A 19,423-nucleotide genomic window follows, 5' to 3' on the forward strand; every position below is an offset into this window, starting at 1 on the left:
CAGTGTTCATGTGAGCATGAAAATATAGATGATTAAGTCCGACGTTGGGATAAAAACATTCAGTTTACTTAAAGTGCATTAAAATCCAAGGTACATAAAGACAAAAGAAGTGGGCTAGGCATCGCTCAGCTTCAATCAGATTGAAATATGTAAGCAGCCATGCGTAGCCCAATTTCTTTGTCTTTGTACACCATAGATTTTTATGGCCTTTAAATAAGTTAAACATTTTATCCTGATTCCGAACTCAATCATCTATATTTGCTTCCACATAAGTCCTTGCATAACATGGTCTAGCCCAACCAATCAGAGCGGACTTTTACAGCCAAAATAAAAGATGGGGGTCAGCCAGGCAGCACCATTTTAGGCTTTTCAAGCATAGGTATAGGAAATGAGAGTTCACATGAGAGTGCCTAATCTGATTGTTGTGTACTAATTAAGTGCGAATCACATTGAAAATTGAAGTGGTAGTCTGAGTCTGTGAATAATAATTCAAAGATTGAAGTGATATAGGGAAGCGCTGTACCTGTATAGTCACTCAATGTGACTGCGAAATGAGCGATCTGAGATATAGTGCAGTTGCAGCACCATAATAACAGGCTTTTTTATTCTTCATACATTGCAAACAAGGAGGGCAATGTTAACCCCCTTAGTGATAATTTCCTGCTAATTTAAAATTGTGGAAAGAAGGCTTGCGTGTCACAGAAAATGTGCTTCCTACATTATGAGACTGGCAAGCCATAATTTTTTTATGCCAAAATAGATAGCTAAGCCTATGGTGACTAATGGTATTCACGTGCAGCGTTGTGCTCTGGAGCCTAAGTCCAGATTTCACCCTACTGAGCAAGTCCGTGATGTGGCACCTTCTCATTGGTGCTCAGACGTCAGCTGCTCTGGTGATGTGGCAGTTTCAGATTAGTCCACAGACAAGGTCCTGTCTGACTGGACTTGAGCTTAAGGTATAAAAGGTTCTCAATGGCGCACGCTGGTGCACTAGTATCAACCTCTTTCCATGTGTGAATGAGACATTGCAAAAGTGTGGTCTTTGTCAGCATGTGCTCAGGGTCAGCGGAAAGCTGTTAGAACTCTGGCATCTCCGGAGAGGAGTTTGTATGGATTCAGGGCTGGTGTCTAGCCATTAGAATTCTGGCACCTCCGGAGAGGAATTGAGTGTTTCTGCTGACTGTGTGACCACTGTTTGCTTCTTACCCCATGAGCAGGCTTAACAGGGATCATATCTAGTGTAATTTCTATTCTGTTTCTGTGTGCGAGTGACACAGCTCTATAGAAGAGCATCTATTTCGTTACTGTGTGCGAGTAACACAGCTCTAGTGCAGAGCATCTATTCAGTTTCTGTGTGTGAGTAACACAGCTTCTTGTGCAGTTCTCTGAGTGACATTTCACTCTGTGATTGCAAGCAATCGCTTGCTGCTTGTTCCGCCATTGCTCGTATTAGCTGCAGTTTAACATCTCTGCATGGTGGATCCCGGGTTGTGATTGCAATTTATCAATATATTTATTTGGTGCCATCTGCCAACCCTAACAATAAGTGTATATATTATCACACTCACTTTCATTTTTGCATGGAATGCTTGTTGATTCATTGTTTTTAAATAAGCCATCATAAATGTTTCTGATTGAAACAATTTGGCATATGCATAACAGTAGTGATTTACATATACAGCTATAAAACACCGACTCACTTGTATACATTTTTTGTACTGAAAATGAAAATGATGATATTATTTATAGCAATATTCCAAGATTAATTTAAACTATTTGTTTGCCACTTGGCAGATTGATTACATTGTTTTTAAAATTATTTTAGCCACCTTGCCATATGCAAGTATAGGTCAACAAATAAATGCATCCTGCACAATCCCAGAAACCAGTAGCATTAGTTCATGCATTTTCTTTACAGTCAGTACTTCTGCAACATTTGTTTCTACAAACAATTATTTATACGAATCATTCGTTGTCATTTTTTTGCTTCGAGGAAAATATAAAATCCAGTGTCTCAAATTAAATAAATTCATTATCACATATGAGTAAACATTAAATAAAGACTATTATACTTTTTGCCATCTCTAAAGCTTTTGAAAGTTTTAAAAATCTGGACTAAAAGTGTCTAAATGAAGAATTCATGTGTGAGCACTACATAATCCGTAACCATCTGTAATCTCATGTCTTTTCCGCTAGCTTTCTATAAAATAGGACTTCAACCTACTAGTAGTTGGGATGTGACAAGGCTAGGATTCACACTTGGCATGACAAGCGGAAAAAAACCTACTTTCATTCCAAGTATCCTCGAAGCAGCTATTTTCCCAAATTTCATTATATAGTTGTAATTAAACTTTCCAAACATTAAAGTTCAATTTTATTAGATTGTGGCATTTGTATCTGCATCTGGCTACTGTCTGCAGTATAATTCTATAGATGCTATAACATTTTAAACCAAAATACTTAGATACATTTTATATCACATTATTTAACTCTTTTTTTTTTTTAATAACATGGAAATTCTGAATTCTACTAGCATTTAAATTGTTACATCCAGAAAAAGATATATTGAAAATATAGTTTAAAAAAGGTAAAAGTTTACTACATCTATTTACTCATCTAGACATACACACAAGCTATTTATAAAAATAGAGTTAATTTTATATTTGTATTATTATATAAATTATTTACTTTAATTCTTATTTGCTTTTTAATGTAAAATGAATATTTAATTGCATTCAGACTTTTCTAGATAACATTAACTATTTCACCATTAATATAATTAACCCCTTAAGCCCCGAGGGTGGTTTGCACGTTAATGACCGGGCCAATTTTTACAATTCTGACCACTGTCCCTTTATGAGGTTATAACTCTGGAACGCTTCAACGGATCTTGGCGATTCTGACATTGTTTTCTCGTGACATATTGTACTTCATTTTAGTAGTAACATTTATTCGATATAACTTGTGTTTATTTGTGAAAAAAACGGAAATTTGGCGAAAATTTAGAAAGTTTCGCAATTTTCCAACTTTAAATTTTTATGCCCTTAAATCACAGAGATATCTCACGCAAAATACTTAATAAGTAACATTTCCCACATGTCTACTTTACATCAGCACAATTTTGGAACCAAAATTTTTTTTTGTTAGGGAGTTATAAGGGTTAAAAGTTGACCAGCAATTTCTCATTTTTACAACACCATTTTTTTTTAGGGACCACATCTCATTTGATGTCATTTTGAGGGGTCTATATGATAGAAAATACCCAAGTGTGAGACCATTCTAAAAACTGCACCCCTCAAGGTGCTCAAAACCACATTCAAGAAGTTTATTAACCCTTCAGGGGTTTCACAGGAATTTTTGGAATGTTTAAATAAGAATGAATATTTAACTTTTTTTCACACAAAATTTATTTCAGCTCCAATTTGTTTTATTTTACCAAGGGTAACAGGATAAAATGGATGCCAAACATTGTTGTACAATCTGTACTGAGTACGCTGATAGCCCATATGTGGGAGTAAACCACTGTTTGGGCGCATGGCAGAGCTCGGAAGGGAAGGAGCGCCATTTGACTTTTAAATGCAAAATTGACAGGAATTGAGATGGGACACCATGTTGCGTTTGGAGAGCCACTGATGTGCCTAAACATTGAAACCCCCCCACAAGTGACACCATTTTGGAAAGTAGACACCCTAAGGAACTTATCTAGATGTGTGGTGACCACTTTGACCCACCAATTGCTTCACAGAAGTTTATAATGCAGAGCCGTAAAAATAAAAAATCATATTTTTTCACAAAAATGATCTTTTCGCCCCCAATTTTTTATTTTCCCAAGAGTAAGAGAAGAAATTGGACCTCAAAAATTGTTGGCCAATTTGTCCTGAGTACGCTGATACCCCATATATGGGTGTAAACCATTGTTTGGGCGTATGGCAGAGCTCGGAAGGGAAGGAGCGCCATTTGACTTTTCAATGCAAAATTGACTGGAATTGAGATGGGACGCCATGTTGCGTTTGGAGAGCCCCTGATGTGCCTAAACATTGGAACCCCTCACAAGTGACACCATTTTGAAAAGTAGACCCCTTAAGGAACTTATCTAGATGTGTGGTGAGCACTTTGACCCAACAAGTGCTTCACAGAAGTTTATAATGCAGAGCCGTAAAAATAAAAAATCTTATTTTTTCACAAAAATGATCTTTTCGCCCCCAATTTTTTATTTTCCCAAGGGTAAGAGAAGAAATTAGACCACAAAAGTTGTTGTGCAATTTGTCCTGAGTGCGACGATACCCCATATGTGGGGGTAAACCACTTTTTGGGTGCATAGCAGAGCTCGGAAGGGAAGGAGCGCCATTTGACTTTTCAATGCAAAATTGACTGGAATTAAGTTGGGACGCCATGTTGGTTTGGAGAGCCCCTGATGTGCCTAAACATTAAAACCCCCCACAAGTGACACCATTTTGGAAACTAGACCCCATAAGGAACTTATCTAGATGTGTTTTGAGAGCTTTGAACCCCCAAATGTTTCACTACAGTTTATAACGCAGAGCCGTTAAAATAATTTTTTTTTTTTTTCGCAAAAATTATTTTTTAGCCCCCAGTTTTGTATTTTCACAAGGGTAACATAATAAATTGGACCCCAAAAGTTGTTGTCCAATTTGTCCTGAGTACGCTGATACCCCATATGTGGGGGGGAACCACTGTTTGGGCGCATGGCAGAGCTCGGAAGGGAAGGAGCGCCATTTGGAATGCAGACTTAGATGGATTGGTCTGCAGGAGTCACGTTGCATTTGCAGAGCCCCTGATGTACCCAAACAGTACAAACCCCCCACAAGTGACCCCATATTAGAAACTAGACCTCCCAAGGAACTTATCTAGATGTGTTGTGAGAACTTTGAACCCCTAAGTGTTTCACTACAGTTTATAACGCAGAGCCGTGAAAATAAAAATTCTTTTTTTTTTTCACAAAAATGATTTTTTAGCCCCCAGCTTTGTATTTTTACAAGGGTAACAGAATAAATTGGACCCCAAAAGTTGTTGTTCAATTTGTCCTGAGTACGCTGATACCCCGTATGTGGGGGGGAACCACTGTTTGGGCGCATGGCAGAGCTCGGAAGGGAAGGAGCGCCATTTGGAATGCAGACTTAGATGGATTGGTCTGCAGGCGTCACGTTGCATTTGCAGAGCCCCTGATGTACCCAAACAGTAGAAACCACCCACAAGTGACCCCATATTGAAACTAGACCTCCCATGGAACTTATCTAGATGTGTTGTGAAAACTTTGAACCCCCAAGTGTTTCACTACAGTTTACAACGCAGAGCCGTGAAAATAAAAAATCCTTTTTTTTCCCACAAAAATGATTTTTAGCCCCCCAAATTTTTATTTTCCCAAGGATAACAAGAGAACTTGGACCCAAAAAGTTGTTGTCCAATTTGTCTCGAGTACGATGATACCCCATATGTTGGGGTAAACCCCTGTTTGGGCGCACGGGAGAGCTCGGAAGTGAAGGAGCACTGTTTTACTTTTTCAATGCAGAATTGGCTGGAATTGAGATCGGACGCCATGTCGCGTTTGGAGAGCCCCTGATGTGCCTAAACAGTGGAAACCCCCAATTATAACTGAAACCCTAATCCAAACGCACCCCTAACCCTAATCCCAACTGTAACCCTAACCACACACCTAACCCTGACACACCCCTAATTCTAATCCCAACCCTAATCCCAACCGTAAATGTAATACAAACCCTAACCCTAACCCTAGCCCTAACCCTAGCCCTAACCCTAACCCTAATGGGAAAATGGAAATAAATACATTTTTTTTAATTTTATTATTTTTCCCTAAGGCTAGGTTCACATTGCATTAGGGAAATCCGTTTAGCACTAGCGGATTGCGCTAACGCAATGTCTTTTTAGGTGTCGTGTTTAGTGGTCGCGTTAACGTCCCCGCTCTGGAAGATCGGGGATCGGACCTCGGGCGCGCCGCGGACGCTGCAAGCAGCGTCTGAGGCGCGCCACAAAAGAACGGCACCTTGCTAGCGCGAGCCGAAAATGGCACGCTCTAGCGATGCGCTACACCCGAAAATCACATTGCTGTCAATGGTTGTGCTAACGGACCCGTTGCACGGCGTTAATTGTGACATTTTCGCCGTGCAACGCTGTCCGTTAGCGTTAACCCATTAACGCAATGTGAACCTAGCCTAACTAAGGGGGTGATGAAGGGGGGTTTGATTTACTTTTATAGCGAGTTTTTTATATCAGATTTTTATGATTGGCAGCCGTCACACACTAAAAGACGCTTTTTATAGCAAAAAAGTTTTTGCGTCTCCACATTTTGAGACCTATAATTTTTCCATATTTTGGTCCACAGAGTCATGTGAGGTCTTGTTTTTTGCGGGACGAGTTGACGTTTTTATCGGTTACATTTTCGGACATGTGACAGTTTTTGATCGCTTTTTATTCCGATTTTTTGTGAGGCAGAATGACCAAAAACCAGCTATTCATGAATTTCTTTTGGGGGAGGCGTTTATACCGTTCCGCGTTTGGTAAAATTGATGAAGCAGTTTTATTCTTCGGGTCAGTACGATTACAGCGATACCTCATTTATATCATTTTTTTTATGTTTTGGCGCTTTTATACGATAAAAGCTATTTTATAGAAAAAATAATTATTTTGGCATCGCTTTATTCTCAGGACTATAACTTTTTTATTTTTTTGGTTATGATGCTATATGGCGGCTCGTTTTTTGCGGGACAAGATGACGTTTTCAGAGGTACCATGGTTATTTATATCCGTCTTTTTGATCGCGTGTTATTCCACTTTTTGTTCAGCGTTATGATAATAAAGCGTTGTTTTTTTGGCTCGTTTTTTTTTTTTTTTCTTACGGTGTTCACTGAAGGGGTTAACTAGTGGGCCAGTTTTATAGGTCGGGTCGTTACGGACGCGGCGATACTAAATATGTGTACTTTTATTGTTTTTTTTGTTTTTTTTTTATGTAAAGAAATGTATTTATGGGAATAATATTTTTTTTTTTCTGCTTTATTTAGGAATTTTTTTTTTATTTTTTTTTACAAGTGTGGAAATTTTTTTTTTTACTTTTTCACTTTGTCCCAGGGGGGGACATCACAGATCACCGATCTGACAGTGTGCACAGCACTCTGTTAGATCGGTGATCTGACATACAGCCGGGCAGGATTAGAGCTGCAGCTGCAGCCTGATCCTGACCCGGAAGTGCTCCCTGCAGGACCCGGATGCAGCCCGGCGGCCATTTTGGATCCGGGGACTGCAGGGAGAAGACGCTCGGTACACGGTGAGCACATCACCGTGTACCGATCGTCTCAGGGAAGCCCGCAGGGAGCCCTCTCCCTGCGCGATGCTTCCCTGCACCGCCGGCACACTGCGATCATCTTTGATCGCGGTGTGCCGGGGGTTAATGTGCCGGGAGCGGTCCGTGACCGCTCCTGGCACATAGTGCCGGATGTCAGCTGCGATAGGCAGCTGACACCCGGCCGCGATCGGCCGCGCTCCCCCCGTGAGCGCGGCCGATCGCATATGACGTACTATCCCGTCCATGGGAATTAAGTCCCAGGTCACCTGGACGGGATAGTACGTCATATGGGATTAAGGGGTTAAGGAACCCAGGAATTAAATATAAACTTAAAATAAAAAGTACAATTTTATTAACAAATTTAAAAATTCAAATGATGTATTTACCAATGGATTAAAAAAATGTCATCTAACTCAAAAAGAAAACTTTGCAGTCGCAACTTGCTACTAGTTAAACATTTGAAGAAAAAGAACTGCTTCCAAAATTAAATTCTGAATTTAATCTATTCTTAAAATTCAATTTACATTAATTTATCCCTTTTTATTTAGCAGTTCCTCTTCATTTTAAAAGTTAAAGTTGATGTAATTAAACATATAAATATCTATTTACCTTGGAAGCAGATGTATTGGATGAGATGCTGCACTTCAGAATTTCCTTTCCTTACCCCCGTGTAATCATCCCTTATTCCTATGCTTATTCCAGATATATATTATGTGTAATGGGTGACTTCACAAGAGGTCGAGGTACAAGTTTATGTCAAGTAAATTTTATCCAAGTTTAAAACAACTTTAGAATACATCACAGAAACAGTGATTCATAGCAGGTGTTATAATGTCACCTCTGCCCAAAGGAGGTTGGTAGACTCTGACCTACTCGAAAACCATGCAGCAGGTCAAGTGAAATTTATAGGAAAGTATTCAGCGCTCAAAGAATCTCTAAAAAACCCTGATTATTATATTCGAAATAGCAGAACTTTCACATTTTACCCTTTCACTACCATAAACGTTACTATTTTGTAGCACTGGTCAATGGAAGACGTTAATAGCTGAGTGATTTTCCATTTTGATCATTTTTCTTGAAAAAAGTGATAAAACAATCATAGCGAAATCACATCTGTGGAATTGGTATAGCATATGGTGTAGGAAGAAGGAAAAAAAGGCTCATTCAGACATCCGATTTCTGCATACGAGTGCTACCCGCCATTTTCACAGATAGCACTCGTACCTGTGATAGTCTATTGGACATGTCTGACTATTTCCTTGGACCAAGAGGTCAGTGTAGAATCATGGACATACATCTGATTTTCATCCAAGATTTGGATCAAAATCAACAATGCAAGTCAATGGGTCAGGGAAAAAAAATCGACATCCGTGTACAGTCCGATTTCCACAGACTGTCAGAATGGAGAAGATGATGATTTTTTTCCTTTTTAGTTTCTCCACGTAAGAATAAATCGGATGTCACTCTGATCATACTGTGATCATAGTTGGATAAGAATAATCAGTCTCAGATGTGGAAAATCCAATGTATGAAAATGTTCAGACATAAAAATGTTCAGATGAGATGGGGCAACAACATTGACAACTGTGAGTTAACATTGTGTACTATTCTAGAAGCCATGCTTCTGGTAGAAAAGATCTGTAATGCAGCAAAAGATGAATAAAACATGATTTTCCATATTTTACCATTATGGAATCAGACTAATATAAGTTGCAAATGGTCCCATAGACTCACTTGTGGTGAGACAATTTGCTGTAGTTTTTTTACAATAGGTTCCAGATTACAAACTAATGAATATGTTTAATTCGTTGACACTAGACCCCCCGTCACACACAGCGAGATCGCTAGCGAGATCGCTGCTGAGTCACAAGTTTTGTGACGCAACAGCGATCTCAGTAGCGATCTCGCTATGTGTGACACGTACCAGCGATCAGGCCCCTGCTGTGAGATCGCTGGTCGTGTCGGAATGGCCTGGGCCATTTTTTGATCGTTGAGGTCCCGCTGGGTAGCACACATCGCTGTGTTTGACACCTTACCAACGACCTCGCTGACAGGACGTCCCATTGAATCATCATGAAATAGCATCGTTCTACAGGTCGCTACAGGTCGCTACAGTTCGCCGCATCGCTGCTGCGTCGTTGGGGAGATCGCACTGTGTGACATCTCACCAGCGACCACATAGCGACGCTTGAGCGATCCCTGACAGGTCGTATCGTTGTCGGAATCACTCAAGCGTCGCTATGTGTGACGGGGCCTTAAGACTCAATTTAACACCTGGATTTATGAGTCACTATATGGATACAATTCACACCTCCCACCTGACAGACTCCAGATAACTAAGAACATTATTCCAACTACCTTTCTATTTGTAAGACAATGCCTAATTTGATTACCTTGGCTTATCTATGGACTCATCACACTTCCCACCCCTAACAAAGGTCCTACTGTAGTATTCTTTAAATGTTGTGCTTTTTTCTTATTAATCTATTTGTAATCCAGCCTGAAGAAGAAGCCACTGTGCTCTGAAAGCTTGCAAACATATTATTTTCGGGATAGCCAATAAAGGTATTACTCCTAGAATACTTCTGTCATTATTGGGCAGAAAAGTATTCACATCGAATAATTTAGTATAAAATTAATATACAAGTGTACATAATGCTGTGGTCAATATACAAACATTTACACAATATGTATCAGTACACTGCGATTAATGAAAGCATCAACTCCACTGTTGCTATACATATAAAAATGTACTTAGTTAAATGGAATTTTTCAGCAGGTTTTTGCTATGGTTTAGTGAAGCCTGCGCTGGATTGAGTAGGTGATCGGACAAGATGACCCTTGAGGTCCCTCCCAACTGTAACATGAGGTTGGGGCTGAGACACTGAATTCAGCGATAATTCGCTTATTAGTCTGTGTGCTGTGGTTTCAATACAATGAGTGTTTTTTCAGCAGCATAATGTTGGGTGTCGAGTTCCCGCAGCTGCAAAGGGGGAATCTCGAACCATGTCCGCTGCGGTCTCCCATTCTTATCCAGCCGCGGTGGAACCTGCTCAGCGGAGATGTCAGTCCCAGTTTCTGGCTCAAGCTGATACTGTGTGAATGGTTACTGCTGCCTTTCCAGGCTCTGCCTTTGTACCCAGCACTGATCGGCAGTGAGCAGGCCTTTCTGGGACTAAGTCCTGCTTTTCCCATTCTGAGCATGCCCACGGGACGACCTCCCTTTGGAGGTCAGGGGTCACATGCTCAGGTCCTGTTGCAGCTCCTATTGGACCATCAGGAAGGTCCCGGAGCTCTACTGCTATAAAAGGTTCGCATGACCGCTTGGCCATGCGCTGGTGTAAACTTCCTAATGTGTGTGTGTGGATGTATGCCTGTCGATGGATGAAAGCTTTGAATCATTCCCGTCCCTAGTGATGTTGCCTGCTCGGGAATAGTGGAAGCTACCTAGTGCCAGACAGTGCTACTCTGCACATACAGCACACAATTCTGCGTCTCTCTGTGTGGCGCCATGCGCTTAGTGCGCTTTCCTGGCCCTGGTTAGGGTAGTTAGTGGCGTCCGCCAGAGCGGCGTTGTACACACTCTTGTGCGATAAATTATTAGTTCAGTTCTATCCTGACACCACAGTAGCGGTGTTGAGCGTAAGAGGTCTAGAGGAACTCTTTCCCCGTGTCTTGGGACAGAGTTCTGTGACTCTTTACTTGCTCTCTCTGTGCAGTATTGCGGCCCTGTGATGCAACAGGGTTTTCTTCCTTCATACCAGGTGAAGCTAACCCATGTGTATTCACATTATACCGCCATCTAGTCTGCCATTACCGAGCAGCAGGTGTCCTTTCTGCTCGGTGGACGCCGGACTGCGAACGCACCTCATATCCTCTCTAAATATTATTTGGTGCGTTCCACCAGTCCTAACACATATTATCACTGACTGGTGCCTATTTGAATCCTGGTCTAACTCCGCCTTCCACACTGTGTCGCAACTTACTGTCAATAGACAATGTACACAGAAAGCTGTGGTGTGGGTCGGATCAGCTTTCTGTACTCTGCTACATCTAAAAACTGCCATTGTATCACAACCTCTGCACCCACTAAAAGTTATTGATACATCATTGGAATCAGGGTCTATTTGCCTAATTAATGCTGCTCTTAGATGAGGTAGCAAAAACCTGTGATAGAGTCCCTTTTGTTGTGAATTCTGTGGCAGAGCTCCCTCCTGTGGTCACAAGTGGTACTTCGGCTGATTCTCTCTGTGAGCTTCTGTTGGTGGAGGGAAATGGTACTGCGGCTTCTGAGTTTCCTCCCTCAGGTGATCTGGTGAGGTCGTTAGGTGCTTCTCTACTTAACTCCACCTAATGCTTTGATCCTGGCTTCCTGTCAATGTTCCAGTGTTGGACTTGCTTTTCCCTGGATCATTCCTGTGGCCTGCTGCTCTGCATAGCTAAGTTCTTCTTTGCTATTTGTTTGCTATTTTTTCTGTCCAGCTTGTCTAATTTGTTGCTGGAAGCTCTGGGACGCAAAGGGTGTACCTCCGTGCCGTTAGTTCGGTACGGAGGGTCTTTTTGCCCCCTCTGCATGGTTGTTTGTAGGTTTTTGTGCTGACCGCAAAGCTATCTTTCCTATCCTCGGTCTATTCAGTAAGTCGGGCCTCACTTTGCTAAAATCTATTTCATCTCTGTGTTTGTACTTTCATCTTACTCACAGTCATTATATGTGGGGGGCTGCCTTTTCCTTTGGGGAATTTCTCTGAGGCAAGGTAGGCTTTTGTTTCTATCTTCAGGGCTAGCTAGTTTCTCAGGCTGTGCCCGAGGCGCCTAGGTCTGGTCAGGAGCGCTCCACGGCTACCTCTAGTGTGGTATGATAGGATTAGGGATTGCGGTCAGCAGAGTTCCCACGTCTCAGAGCTCGTCCTATGTTAGTAACTATCAGGTCACTTAGTGTGCTCTTAACCACTAGGTCCATTGTGGTTCTGAATCACCGTTTCATAACAGTACTGGAGGCCCAAAGTACTAATGCTTCTCAATAGAGGGAAAAGAGAAGTTCTGAGACCATTTTTTTTTCTCTGTACTGTGTTTTGTCTTTCTTTTCCCCTAGACATTTGGGTGGTTCAGGACACAGGTGTAGTGATGGACATTAAAGTTCTGTCTTCTTGTGTGGATCATCTCACTGCAAGAGTACAAAATATTCAAGACTTTGTGGTTCAGAATTCTATGTTAGAACCAAGAATTCCTATTCCTGATTTGTTTTCTGGAGATAGAGCTAAATTTCTGAGTTTTAAGAATAATTGTAAACTGTTTCTGGCTTTGAAACCCCGCTCCTCTGGTGACCCAGTTCAAAAAGTTAAGATCATTATTTCTTATTTACGTGGCGACCCTCAGGACTGGGCATTTTCTCTTGCATCAGGAGATCCTGCATTGAGTAATATCGATGCGTTTTTCCTGGCGCTCGGATTGCTGTACGATGAACCTAATTCAGTGGATCAGGCAGAGAAAAATTTGCTGGCTCTTTGTCAGGGTCAGGATGAGATAGAGGTATATTGTCAGAAATTTAGAAAGTGGTCCGTGCTCACTCAATGGAATGAATCTGCGCTGGCAGCTATGTTCAGAAAGGGTCTCTCTGAAGCCCTTAAGGATGTTATGGTGGGATTTCCTATGCCTGCTGGTTTGAATGAGTCTATGTCTTTGGCCATTCAGATCGGTCGACGCTTGCGTGAGCGTAAATCTGTGCACCATTTGGCGGTATTACCTGAGCTTAAACCTGAGCCTATGCAGTGCGATAGGACTTTGACCAGAGTTGAACGGCAAGAACACAGACGTCTGAATGGGCTGTGTTTCTACTGTGGTGGACAGGTTGCAGCAGATTTGGACTCATGTAGTGGACAATTTGACCTTGTCCCAGGAGAAGGCTCAACGTTTCGCTAATCGCAGATGCCGTGTGGGTCCCTGACTTCGTGTTGGGGATCTGGTTTGGTTATCTTCTCGTCATATTCCTATGAAGGTTTCCTCTCCTAAGTTTAAACCTCGTTTCATTGGTCCGTATAGGATTTCTGAGGTGCTTAATCCTGTGTCTTTTCGACTGACCATTCCAGATTCTTTTTCCATACATAACGTATTCCATAGGTCATTGTTACGGAGATACGTGGCACCTATGGTTCCATCTGTTGATCCTCCTGCCCCGGTTTTGGTGGAGGGGGAATTGGAGTATATTGTGGAGAAGATTTTGGATTCTCGTGTTTCTAGACGGAAACTCCAGTATCTGGTTAAATGGAAGGGTTATGCTCAGGAAGATAATTCCTGGGTTTTTGCCTCTGATGTCCATGCTCCCGATCTTGTTCGTGCCTTTCATGTGGCTCATCCTGGTCGGCCTGGGGGCTCTGGTGAGGGTTCGGTGACCCCTCCTCAAGGGGGGGTACTGTTGTGAATTCTGTGGCAGAGCTCCCTCCTGTGGTCACAAGTGGTACTTCGGCTGATTCTCTCTGTGAGCTTCTGTTGGTGGAGGGAAGTGGTACTGCGGCTTCTGAGTTTCCTCCCTCAGGTGATCTGGTGAGGTCGTTAGGTGCTTCTCTACTTAACTCCACCTAATGCTTTGATCCTGGCTTCCTGTCAATGTTCCAGTGTTGGACTTGCTTTTCCCTGGATCATTCCTGTGGCCTGCTGCTCTGCATAGCTAAGTTCTTCTTTGCTATTTGTTTGCTATTTTTTCTGTCCAGCTTGTCTAATTTGTTGCTGGAAGCTCTGGGACGCAAAGGGTGTACCTCCGTGCCGTTAGTTCGGTACGGAGGGTCTTTTTGCCCCCTCTGCGTGGTTGTTTGTAGGTTTTTGTGCTGACCGCAAAGCTATCTTTCCTATCCTCGGTCTATTCAGTAAGTCGGGCCTCACTTTGCTAAAATCTATTTCATCTCTGTGTTTGTACTTTCATCTTACTCACAGTCATTATATGTGGGGGGCTGCCTTTTCCTTTGGGGAATTTCTCTGAGGCAAGGTAGGCTTTTGTTTCTATCTTCAGGGCTAGCTAGTTTCTCAGGCTGTGCCCGAGGCGCCTAGGTCTGGTCAGGAGCGCTCCACGGCTACCTCTAGTGCGGTATGATAGGATTAGGGATTGCGGTCAGCAGAGTTCCCACGTCTCAGAGCTCGTCCTATGTTAGTAACTATCAGGTCACTTAGTGTGCTCTTAACCACTAGGTCCATTGTGGTTCTGAATCACCGTTTCATAACACCCTTTAACATTATTTATTCAAGAAAAGAAAAAGCCATCCAGCCATGACAAGTTGTACCTTGCATTTGGATGGTCCCTAAATGTAATGAATTTCCCCTAAAAGTGCCCAAGTAGACCTTTGTTTTTTTCTCTAAGAGAATATATTACGTATTATTTATTTTTGTTTTGCTAAGTTAAAGGGAACCTGTCACCAGATCTGACCTGTAAGAGAAGAAAAATAACTTATTAATAACTATATTCGTAGTCTAATATAAGGTAGATAGTTTTTCTACATCTATTAATAAATATATAGCAATATTTTACACTGGTCTGTGATAAATAGAGTTGTACCTCTAGAGCCGTTTTTTCTTTCTTTGTGATCTATTGTTAGACTTAGGGGCCAAATAAAAAAAAAATACCATTAGTTCTCAAAACTATTTTTTAATATAAAGCTTTATTTCAAAACTTGGTAATATTGATAACACTATATAATTTAAAGCACACAATTACACAAAATACATAGTTCAGATTTGAGTTTTTAGGTTGGCTTATATTTTTAGGTATAAAATAATATTGTACAATTAGTACAGATATTCCTGATTTATTTGCCTTTTTTGTCATTTAATAAAAAACAGAATAATGGTAGACAGCAGGTCAAAACTCTTTCACAATTTAGTTTTTCAAATGAACTTTGTTTTTTATCTCTTCTTTTTTTCTTCATAGAAAATTTGAAATCTTAGGATTTTAGACATAAAAGGGTGACTAATTCATATTCATCCTGGAAAAGTTATATAAATCTTTCCAGGAGACACTAGAAATAAATCCCTGGCAATAATTTACTGTACATCTGTATTTTTTTCTTTAATGAAGACTGGTTTCACAGAGCCGCAATGCAGCCACATTACGGGTGTAACAGTAGGACCCCATAGTGCTTTAAGTTCGGGTCAACAGAACAACAGTGGTTTTGAGTTTTTCCATATTATATACACTAAAATGTGTCCCATCACACGTTTACAATATGGCAATTAAAAAAAAACATTTGTCCTACATGGTAATATTAGCACAATGTAAATATTACAGTTTGGGAAATAACAAAATTCAAAACTGGATAAAGATATTCCTTTATATACTATTATACTATTATACTATTAACCCCTTTCTGCCAGCTGACGGAATAGTACGTCAGCTGGCAGATCCCCTACTTTGAGGTGGGCTCCGGCGGTGAGCCCACCTCAAAGCCGCGACATGTCAGCTGTTTTGTACAGCTGACATGTGCGCGCAATGAGCGCGAGTGGAATCCCCATCCGCCCACGCCCATTAACTAGTTAAATGCCGCCGTCAAGCGCTGACAGCGGCATTTAACTAACGCTCCCGACCGCGCGGCCGGAAGTACTCGCACTGCTGACCCCCGTCACATGATCGGGGGTCAGCAGTGCATTGCCATAGCAACCAGAGGTCTCCTTGAGACCTCTATGGTTGTTGATGGCCGATTGCTTTGAGTGCCACCCAGTGGTCGGCGTTCAAAGCAACCCTGCATTTCTGCTACATAGAGGTGATCTGTGCATCACCTCTATGTAGCAGAGGCGATCGTGTAGTGCATGCTTCTAGCCTCCTATGGAAGCTATTGAAGCATGCCAAAATTAAAAAAAAAGTGATTAAAAATATAAAAAAAATAAAAAATATATAAAAGTTCAAATCACCTCCCTTTTGCCCCAATCAAAATAAAACAATTAAAAAAAATCAAACATCCACATATTTGGTATCGCCGTGTTCAGAATCGCCCGGTCTATCAATAAAAACAAAGGATTAACCTGACCGCTAAATGCCGTAGCGAGAAAAAAAATCAAAACGCCAAAATTACGTTTTTTTGGTCGCTGCGACATTGCGGTATCATTAAAAACGGTATCATTAAAAATGCCAGCTCGGCACGAAAAAAATAAGCCCTCACCTGACCCCAGATCATGAAAATTGGAGACGCTACGGGTATCGGAAAATCGCACAATTTTTTTTTTTTTTAAGCAAATTTTGGAAATTTTTTTCACCACTTAGATAAAAAATAACCTAGACATGTTAGGTGTCTATGAACTCGTAATGACCTGGAGAATCATACTGGCAGGTTAGCTTTAGCATTTGGTGATCTTAGCAAAAAAGCCAAACAAAAAACAAGTGTGAGATTGCACTTTTTTTGCAATTTCATCACACTTGGATTTTTTTTCCCATTTTCTGTTACATGGCATGGTAAAACCAATGGTATCATTCAAAAGTACATCTCATCCCACGAAAAATAAGCCTTCACATGGCCATATTGACGGAAAAATAAAAAAGTTATGGCTCTGGGAAGGAGGGGAGCAAAAAACGAAAATGAAAAAGCGGAAAAAGCTCCGGGGGTGAAGGGGTTAAGCAAAGAGGGTTCTTTTCCATTGATTGTGAAAACATGGGCCATGAGAAAGTAAGAACTCTTGATTTTTTAGTTCTTCAGTTCTATGTTTTTTTACTGGATTGAATAGCATTGCATATTATGGATAGTGATTTTGGGTCACATATAAGGAGTATAACTACAGTACCAAAAAAGCATTAATATTATTCACATAGCATCCATCTTCCTGCTGCTGCTATCAACCAGATTTAATAGTTTTGCAGGACCCTGGTCAAGCAACTAAATCACTAGTTAGAGGCTTCCAGATCAGAGCACTGCAGAATTTGAACCGCGTGATGTCCCCAGCGCATCTTCTAATTAATAGGCCAAGATATTATATTTATTTATTTTACGCACTTATATAGCGCCATTCAATTCCACAAAGCTTTACAGACATGATCATCACTGTCCTCACTGGGTCTCACAATCTAAATTACCTTTCAGTATGTCTTTGGAGTGTGTGAGAAAACTGGAGAACTCAGAAGAAACTCGTGAAGACGGGAATAATTTACAAACTCCTTGCAGATGTTGTCTTTGGTGGAATTTAAACCCTGGACCCCAGTGCTGCAAAGCTACAGTGCTAACCACTAAGCGACTGTTGCACCATGGTGCATGGAGGACGTCGTGGAGGCCAACTAATCAGAAAAGGCCCTGGGGATGCACAGGCAGTAGGAGGTTCGCAGTGTTCTGGTCTGGCACATATAAACTACTGATATGGCCACTGGACCAGGGTCCTGCAAATCTTTTTCTGAACTATAATTAAAAATGTACAGAGTAGGATGTTACATCTCCATCACACTGCTTAGTAACCACTCCTGGGCATTGCGTATCATCTCCTATCCATTTGTAATACTCAGGAGTAACTAGGCAGGATGAAAATGTAACATAAAGTCTATTTATATATATGTAACATAGGATCAAACAGGGGCATAACTGCAAAATATGCAGGGGTTGCAATCACACCTGGGCCCTGGAGCCTAAGAGGCCCAAAAAGTCATTTAGGCCTATATGACCATTACCATGACCATTACTTTTCGAGACTTGCAATAATTGGTGGCCCCATTAGAGATTTTGCATTGTGTCCCATGAGCTTCACGTTACACCACTGGATTTGATCATTCACAATAGATGATGGTCACGGCTCACTTGTTCCCTGCCATGCACAGGTAGGGTTATCTCAGAAAACTCAATGGACTTTTGTTGTCTAGGGTCCATGTAGCTACTGTAAAGCAAATCTCTAAATGCTGTTAACAGCATCTCAGACAAAACAACTGTCTCAATCATTATGTACAGACAGGATTGGACTGGGGTGTCTGGGGTCCATAGGGGGAATAGACACTAGGGGCCAACCCTACAACTTGTTACAGCCAGTCTGTTTACTGTACCTCCAGGGGGTCTCTGTCAGGACTCTCGCTCTGTGCTGGCTTCACGCTGTCTGGACGCAGCCCCCACTCCTCCTTCCTCTCCTGCTTCCTGGCGTGCGGCCAGCAGGTTCCCTGGCAGGGTTCTTAGGTCACACGCGCGCTCGCTCCCGGTCTCTTAAAGAGACAGTGTGCATTTTCCAAATGTTGCCTCTAACCAATGGCGTGTGCTTGTTTATTATTTCTAGCCCTTCCACCATAGGGAGGGTGCCAGAGCAACAAGTATCTACTGTTGCTAACTTCCGGTTCCTGTTATTCTGCGCTTCTGTTTCTGAAGTATCTGCAAGGAACTCCGCTTATTCTGTCTGTTTCCACAGATCTTCTGCTACCAGTTACCCGGCTAATCTGGACTGCATCCACAGTATCTAAACTGGACCCATCTAGTCCTGCCAGTCCGCCAGCCTCACTTCTGGACCACGCCAGTACCACCGGCACCTGCTTCTACACCCGGTATCCTCCAGTCAACTCTGCAATACCCGCTAACCTTGCTGGCCCGTCTGTTCCACTGGGACAGCCGCCACGAGTACGGGGTCTAACTGAAGGAAGCACCCGTGTCTCCTGGTATTCCACTCTGTCCCTGTTCGAGGGGGCTTACTGCAGGTGTCTGGGGCTCACGCAGTAATGCCCCCTTCAGAGCCCCCCAGACTGTGGTCTAGTGGTTCCACATCAAACCTTAATAAATACGAATGTGAACATCTACATCTGTGCCTCCGTTTCCATTCGTTACACAACTATATGCGAATATCTGTAAGCCGTTATCCCAATTATAGTGGAGCATCGACTGTAAAACACAGGCTGCTCCCGCACGTCTACTGTGCACCACCATAACTGGGATGTATAATTACTGTAGTTTACTTTAAAGGGGATCTTTGGTTGAAACAATTTATCACCGATCCATGGGCTCAACAGGATAGGGGATCACTTAGGTCCGACCATTAGAAACTGTACTGATCGGAAGAATGAGGAAGTTTTATCCCTGATAGGACACTTATCCCCATTTTACAATGCAGCAGCAGGTGGGATGTCTGACCGCAGCTCCATTCATTCTCTTTGGGGCTTCCAGAAAAAACAGTGAA

At 41.9% G+C, this 19,423-nt stretch overlaps 1 long non-coding RNA gene across 1 annotated transcript in view; it reads left to right on the forward strand.

Annotated features, from left to right (window-relative positions):
• The window catches only part of LOC138681369 (uncharacterized), a 46,786-nt gene extending 27,645 nt beyond the window's left edge, over positions 1 to 19,141 (forward strand). The window contains exon 3 of the long non-coding RNA XR_011321913.1: positions 18,665 to 19,141. This is a non-coding gene — a long non-coding RNA (uncharacterized lncRNA). The remainder of the gene's footprint in view (positions 1 to 18,664) is intronic.
• Positions 19,142 to 19,423: the final 282 nt, after the last annotated feature.

This window comes from Ranitomeya imitator, chromosome 5, assembly GCF_032444005.1.
Source record: "Ranitomeya imitator isolate aRanImi1 chromosome 5, aRanImi1.pri, whole genome shotgun sequence".
Taxonomy (NCBI): Eukaryota; Metazoa; Chordata; class Amphibia; order Anura; family Dendrobatidae; genus Ranitomeya; species Ranitomeya imitator.